The 7021-nt window shown below is 47.0% G+C and overlaps 1 protein-coding gene across 13 annotated transcripts in view; it reads left to right on the top strand.

Annotated features, from left to right (window-relative positions):
- Window positions 1-7021, top strand: part of ARNTL (aryl hydrocarbon receptor nuclear translocator like) — a 109928-nt gene that overhangs the window by 66176 nt on the left and 36731 nt on the right. For all 13 annotated transcript variants that reach the window (XM_017525774.2, XM_017525775.2, XM_037737496.1 and 10 more), the window contains one exon: window positions 5806-5934. The gene's annotated coding sequence lies outside the window, so the exon portion shown is untranslated. The remainder of the gene's footprint in view (window positions 1-5805; window positions 5935-7021) is intronic.

The following is a 7021-nucleotide window of genomic DNA, read 5'->3' on the forward strand; positions in this document are numbered from 1 at the left end:
TGTGTTCTCATTGTTCAACACCCGCCTATGAGTGAGAACATGCGGTGTTTGATCTTCTGCTCTTGTGTCAGTTTGCTGAGAATGATGGTTTCCAGGTTCATCCATGTCCCTACAAAGAACATGAACTCGTTTTTGATGGCTGCATAATATTCCGTGGTGTATATGTGCCACATTTTCCCTGTCCAGTCTATCATTGATGGGCATTTGGGTTGGTTCGAGGTCTTTGCTATTGTAAACTGTGCTGCAATAAACATTCAATCTCTGCCACTTCTAAACCCCTCCAGAGTCGGGCAGTGCATTGCTTGTACAGCTGTAAACATGGCTTGCCTGTTGAATTGGTCATGCTGTCATGTACTTATTAAAACACTTATCTCTCTAACTGGACTGAAGACATCTTGAACTTAAGGACTACTGATTTCTGTCTTCGTCCCCATTGTGGCTTCTGTTAGGGACTAAAGAAATGCTTATTGAATGATCCTTGTGCAAACACCTGTTACCTTAGGTTCAGGGCATCTGCTCTCTTTCAGTGAAGGTTCTCTAAATCTATCTGTTGCAAACCAAGGCTAATAAATTCCCCACAGGCTGTCAGAGTAACCACGGAGGTTGGACAGGACTTGCGATGGGGACAGGGCCCCATCAACCTCTCACCTCTACTCAGAGGCACCGCCCTCTGAACAGATCAGAGCATGAACAGGTCAGAGCAATTCAGCATTCATTCCCTCAACAGACATCGGGGCAGACACTGTGTAGTGGAGAGTAGGGCCAGGGGCCATCTGCCGTGGCTGTTTGGGCCAGGGAAGGGGAGCAGTACTTCTGGAGCATGTGCTGTGCCCATGGCCAGCTCCATGTAGGTAGGTTGTGGGAATGCAGAGGTGGTCATTCAAGCACCCCTGCTGGGGATTCGGAGTTTTGTGGAGAAGTAGATCAGTAAGCACATGGGTACCAGATAGGGTAGTCAAGGATGTTGATTCACAATTGTCCCTGTTTTCCTAAGCTTGCCACATCATGCAAGGCTGCTACCCAAGTGACATTCTTGGGCTTCACCAAGTGTCTTCACCAAGCTCCACCCAGCTGTCACACAATGGGTAATACTGTGGGCCAGATGGAGAGGCAGGCTTTCACGGGGGCTCTGTTTTAAAAAAGGGAAGTTCTCTATTCTTTTACAACACTTGTTTTCCCCAAGCCATTCAGCATAGCATTACTCAAGTCCCATGGAGAGAACCTGCCAACAGAGAGCTCTCCTTGCTCAGGCCTGTCCCCTGATATGCTTCCAGGTCTTAAAAGAGTGAGAACTCAGCATTCCCTCTCTGCTTTGCCTGCCAGGAAGCTCAGAGATAACTTGTTTGCACAGTTCCAGTAGCTTTCCTGACCAGGATTTCTTTTTCTTATAAAATTTGCCCTCATTCCTTTCCAAGGAATGTTGCTTCTTGTGTTTTGTTTGCTTGTGTTGCTTTTGTCTCTGTGTCTTACTTTTTGGGGGCAGGATTGGCAGCAGGGTGGTAGTTAGAAGCACCAGTAGTGAAACTGGACACACCTGGGTTTCATCCCATTTGCTAGCTGTGTCATTTTAAGTAAGATAAGTTGCCCCTTCAGTTTTTGGTTCCTTGCCTTAAAAATTGGGATAATGATCACAATGAATAGATAGGTTATTGTGAAGACTAAACTTATTTATTTCAAATGCCCTTGTTTCCTGTTCCTGCTCCTGGATCAGACTTGATCTGTGGCTGTGGAATCCTAGTCTTCATTTCCTTCTTCCGGCCCCTGTCAATCAGCATACAGCGGGTTGTACAACAGTAGTGACTAGGGGACCAATCATCCCAGTTGTCTGGGACAGAGGGGTTTCCTGGGATGCAGGACTTTCAGTGCTGAAATGGGAAGGTCCAGGGCAAATGGATGAGTTGGTCACCCTGGTAATAACCTCATCATTGAGTGGCTTACAGTAGCAAAGGTTTTTTCTTCCTTGTGCTACTGTCCATCCACCCTGGCGAAATGAGGAGATTCTAGCCAGGAAATTGACAGTCTTGGGCACAGACAGAGGAACATGTTAAAGATTCTTTAGAAAGTTGTAGCTGTCACTTCTGCTTGGTCAGGGCCAGTCACATGGCCAGGCCTGCCACCAGGCTGTCAGTGCAGAACCTTCCCACTGGGTGTAGCAGCTCAGAGTGGAACATTGATCCACTTTGCCAGGCTCACCTTTCTCTTCTTTCACATTTTAGGGTGCTGGAGCAGGGACCAGGTAAAGGAGAGAGTCACCTGGTCTGGACTGGGGGTCTTGGATGTAGTCATCTTCCTGTAGATAGTGGGTTTGGGTTTCTTAAGGGGCAGTGTTCAGCCTCACCCTGCTCTGCTCAGAGGAACAGCTGTGTCTCCTTTGGGCACCTTCTAGTGGCTGATGTCCTGGCCCTTCTCAGCTGCCAAGCCCTCTGTTTGCAGGGCAGGCTAGGCTGTGCCTTCTCTTCCACCTTCCTTGGTCCTTTCTATGGAGACCTGAGATTGTTTCCCCATGCTCCTCAGTGGAGTGAAGGGTTCCCTCACATTCTTCCAAGGCATCCTGCACAAGTCCCTCCATTGCCCTACTTTCTCTGGCAGTCCAGTAAGCCTCCATCCCACCTTTGGGACTGTCTAGCTCAGAAGTGGGCACACCCGTAGTCCCTAACTCCAGGACCACAGACCAGTCTCTTCCCAGAGCATTCTCACCACGTGCCATGTGGATGGCCAGGTCAGGGCGGCCCTCAGAGCCCACCCTCGGCAAGGGTACCCTCTCAAAGGCACCTCTGTTGGCTCAAATCCCTTTTGGAAGTAGTTAGCCCAGAAAGAGGCTTTCTTTTTTTATCTTTTGTTGTTTTATTTATTGTTCTTACATCTAAGAACACCTTCTTAGGCAGAAAACAGTTTTCCAAAAATAATGTTAATTAAGTGTCACAATTCGTTTAGCTGCCTTAATTTGTCTAAGCATATAAGAAAGGCTTTTTGAGGCTGGACATGGTGGCTCCAGCCCATAATCCCAACAGTTTGGGAGGGCGATTTGGGGGCACTGCTTGAGCCCAGGAGTCTGGGCAACATAGTGAGACCTTGTCTCTAGTAAAAATAAAAAATTAGCTGTGTATGTGGCATATGCCTGTGGTCCCAGTTACGTGGGAGGCTGAGGTGGGAGGATCATTTGAGGCCAGGAGTTCTAGGTTGCAGTGAGCTATGATCACACCACTGCACCCTAGCCTGGACAATAGGATGCGAACCTGTCTCAAAAAAAAAAAAAGGCTTTTTTGATTTTTGTTTTGCAAAAGTACCAAAATCTATATTACCATTTATTATTCTTATTTCTATAAAGTAAATTTGAGTATTGGGAAAATTGATCAAAATACAAAATTTTATATGGAGTTTAGTACTTTGGATCCTTCGTCTAAATTTCAGGGAAGTCAGGGCTGGGAATGGTGGCTCACGCCTGTAATCTCAGCACTTTGAGAGGCTGAGATGGGCAGATTGCTTGAGCCCAGGACTTCGAGATCAGCCTGGCCAACATGGCAAAGCCTCCTCTCTAAAAAAATTATAAAAACTAACTGGACGTGGTAGTGGTGCACACCTGTAGTCTCAGCTACATGGGAAGCTGAGGCAGGAGGATAGTTTGAGCCCAGGAGACAGAGATTTCAGTGACCCGAGATCATGCCGTTGCACTCCAGCCTTGGCAACAGAGCAAGACTGTCTCAAAAAATAATTAAATAAGTAAATTTCAGGGAACTCAGAGAACGAGAAAGACTGTTTCTTTCATTTAGCATTTGTTGAGTACCACCAGGAGTGAGGAATGAGACCAGGCACAGGAGACGCCTATAAATAAGGCCCTACCTGTGTGAAGCTTATGGGAGGTGGAGGAGACAGGCCTGCAAGCAGAGAATGGCCACAGGGCGTGAAGGAGCCGAGACAGGAGCAGCTGCAGGAGAGCCAGGGAGAGAGGATACAGCTGTGAAGCCTTCTCCAGGAGGTGAGCCTGTGTGCACAGGAAAGAAAAGCAGGCATTCATCAGGTGACGGGGTGGTTGAAGGGAGCCATACCTGCAAGAAACGTGGACCCAGCAGAGGCAGGGTGCTTCTGGGAACTCTCGTCTTTTAGTCTGCCGGGGGCTTTGGGCAGCAGATGGGAGAGTTGGGCTGAAGACTAAGCAAGGCCTGATGTTTCTTGCTGGGGGGTTTTGAAACTTGTCTAGGAGACTTAGGGGGAGCAGTGAAGCTTTTGCAGTGGTCTGAGCAAAGGAATGTCCTGCCTCTGATCACAGTGGGAAGAGGATGAGGCTGGCAAGGACAGCTGACTGAACCTGGGCAGTGACAGGGAGCTGGAGGGAAGTGGCTGGGCCCATCCCTTAGAGGGCTGTGTGGGGGCTGTGGGGTGTGGGAGGGAGAGAGGAAGGAAGCCCAGGGTAGGTTCTGGATTCTTAATTTGGGGGCTGGGAGGATAGCGTGTGACCTAAACAGAGAATCAGATTTAGATGGAATTACGTATACTAAGCCTGGGGATTTCACATCCATTTGCTGCTGCTTTACCAGTTGAGGCTCAAGGACGGGAAGCCCAAAATTTCTGGTCATATTATTTGCATGTGCCCAAACTGGGGTTAACAGAATCCGACACAGTGAGGGTTCCTGAATCACACTGCAACGGGGAATGAATGCCTTGGGAGGCTGGAAGCAGCTCTATTCATAGATACTCATTTGGTGATCTCTATAATGGTCAAGGCAAAGATACATACCCCAAAGACTGCAAGAATTAGCCAGTGGAATTTGAAATGCCGAAATTTTTGCTTCAGAAAGCTCAGGAAAGCCCTGTTTAAAATCTAAATTTTGCCGTCTAAAGGCAGTGCAAGGATGGACTAGGAGAATGTGGGGTGACCCTTTTCTTCCTTTGAGAGCTGGTTCATGCCAGACACAAGAATCGTCCACTTGAGTCACAGGGTGGAGAGGAGACCCCTCAGTCCTGTCAGTAAGGTGGTAGGGAGCATTGCCACGTGGCTACCATGAATGCCATTTCAGAATTTATTTCTCTCTTAACTTCATGTGTGCCCAGATGCACTTGAGATTCACTGATGTTTTCTTTAGACCGTGGAGCCTGCTTCAGCAGTTAGTTTCAGGTGTTGGCTCTACTGGCATTAGGTTTCGACTTAATGTTTTCTGAAGACATGTTTTCTGCTGTTTTTCATTGTTCTTGTCTGGCGTCAGGCTGCTGCCTTCAACCTAGCAAGAGCTGAGTGGTGTCTTCAGCAGTGAGGTAGCTCCTGGAGGCCGCCACTGTCTTGCTGTGTGACTTTGGCTAATTTCTTCACCTCCCTGTGCCTCAGCCTCCTCTTCTGTAAAGTGGAGAACACAGGAGTGTCTACCTCATAGAGCTACTGTCAGGTTTCAGTGAGTTAATCTACATGAAACAATAAGGATAGAGCCTGACACAAAATCACACTCAACAGGTTTTCACAATTATGATTACTTGACCCAGTAGGAGAAATGAAAAAACACAACTGACTTCCTTCTAAGGACGTGCCCAAGAATCCAGTTTTAGTAACTTTGAAGGCATTGTTTTTCACAGAAAGTATCTCCTGCCAGATTTTTTCATGTGTTTGCAGCTTAGCTTTAACAAGGAGCTGAAGGACGGCCAGGCAGCAAGGGATGGTGAGTGCTGGTAGCGTGTGGGGAGCACACCCAGACTTCCTCCCTGTAATTAGGAGTCTGAACCATCTCCACCATCTCCCTTAGCTAATAAGAGATTTTTACGTTTGCTTACCTCAAAGTGACCTGTCTGGGTTTTCTTTTTTTGTGGCCCCCACTGTAGGTTTTTGGAAGAAGCTGACTGCCTGAAAAGAAATTACAAAACATGAAAATCGCTTTGAGGTGACCAACAGCTCCAGAGGCCCCTAACTCCTCCCAAGCTGGATCTGGGGTGTAAGCGCTGTAACTTCAGGTAACAAAGAAGTGTCCCCTCTCCTGCCCCCGGCAACTGATAATTATTGGTAGCTTGCATGGCAGTTCTTCCTTTAGGAAGTGTAGTTTCTTCCAGGAACTCTGAAACTTGGGATATTCCACCTCATGCGGTTGTTTGACTGGTCAAAAGGGGAGTAGGGGATTCTGGAGGTACTTCATGTCTGCCACCTGGCCCAAGGAGGCCCAGGCTCACCAAGACCCTAAGGGCAGGGCTCTGTACTCATTTCCTGGCCCTGCTTCTGTGAATGTTAATGACAAAATAACAACAATGGCACCCACCCAACAGGGTCTTTTATGCTATTAAGTAATCATGAAATACTTCTTGAAGGATAAATCAGAGAGAATAGCTGGGAAATGTTTGCAAATAAAGAGCAGCAAGAGAGGAACTATTTGTTCTGCTAGCTGTTCAAATGTATTGTAAGGCACAGTCATCAAAACAGTATGGTACTGTGATGGAGATAACTAGATCAAAGGAACAGAATAGGGAGTCCAGAAATAGGTGATAAATCAATAAAGGTGTATTTCACATTAGTGGCAATGGGATAAATGAGCTAGCAAATGGTGTTAGAAAAAATTTTCTCTCTGTTAGAGGGATATAAGAAATTCCTAAGCTTAGGTAGTATACCAAAATGATTTCCAAATAGCATTAAATTAAAAAATCCTTAAAATCTTAGTAAAAAAAGAGAATATTTACATTATTTGGGGTGAGAAAAGGCTTTTAAAACATGTCACTTTTGGTGCCACATAAAAATATTGTAAACAAAGTTAAAAAAACAAAAGGGTGGGCTGGGCGCGGTGGCTCACGCCTGTAATCCCAGCATTTTGGGAGACTGAGGCGGGTGGATCACGAGGTCAGGAGATGGAGACCATCCTGGCAAACATGGTGAAACCCCGTCTCTACTAAAAATACAAAAAATTAGCTGGGCATGGTGGCACGTGCCTGTAATCCCAGCTACTAAGGAGGCTGAGGCAGCAGAATTGCCTGAACCCAGGAGGCGGAGGTTGCGGTGAGCCGAGATCGCGCCATTGCACTCCAGCCTGGGTAACAAGAGCGAAACTCCATCTCA

The sequence above is a fragment of the Cebus imitator genome, unplaced genomic scaffold (genome assembly GCF_001604975.1).
Source record: "Cebus imitator isolate Cc_AM_T3 unplaced genomic scaffold, Cebus_imitator-1.0 Scaffold39, whole genome shotgun sequence".
In the NCBI taxonomy this organism is placed as follows: domain Eukaryota; kingdom Metazoa; phylum Chordata; class Mammalia; order Primates; family Cebidae; genus Cebus; species Cebus imitator.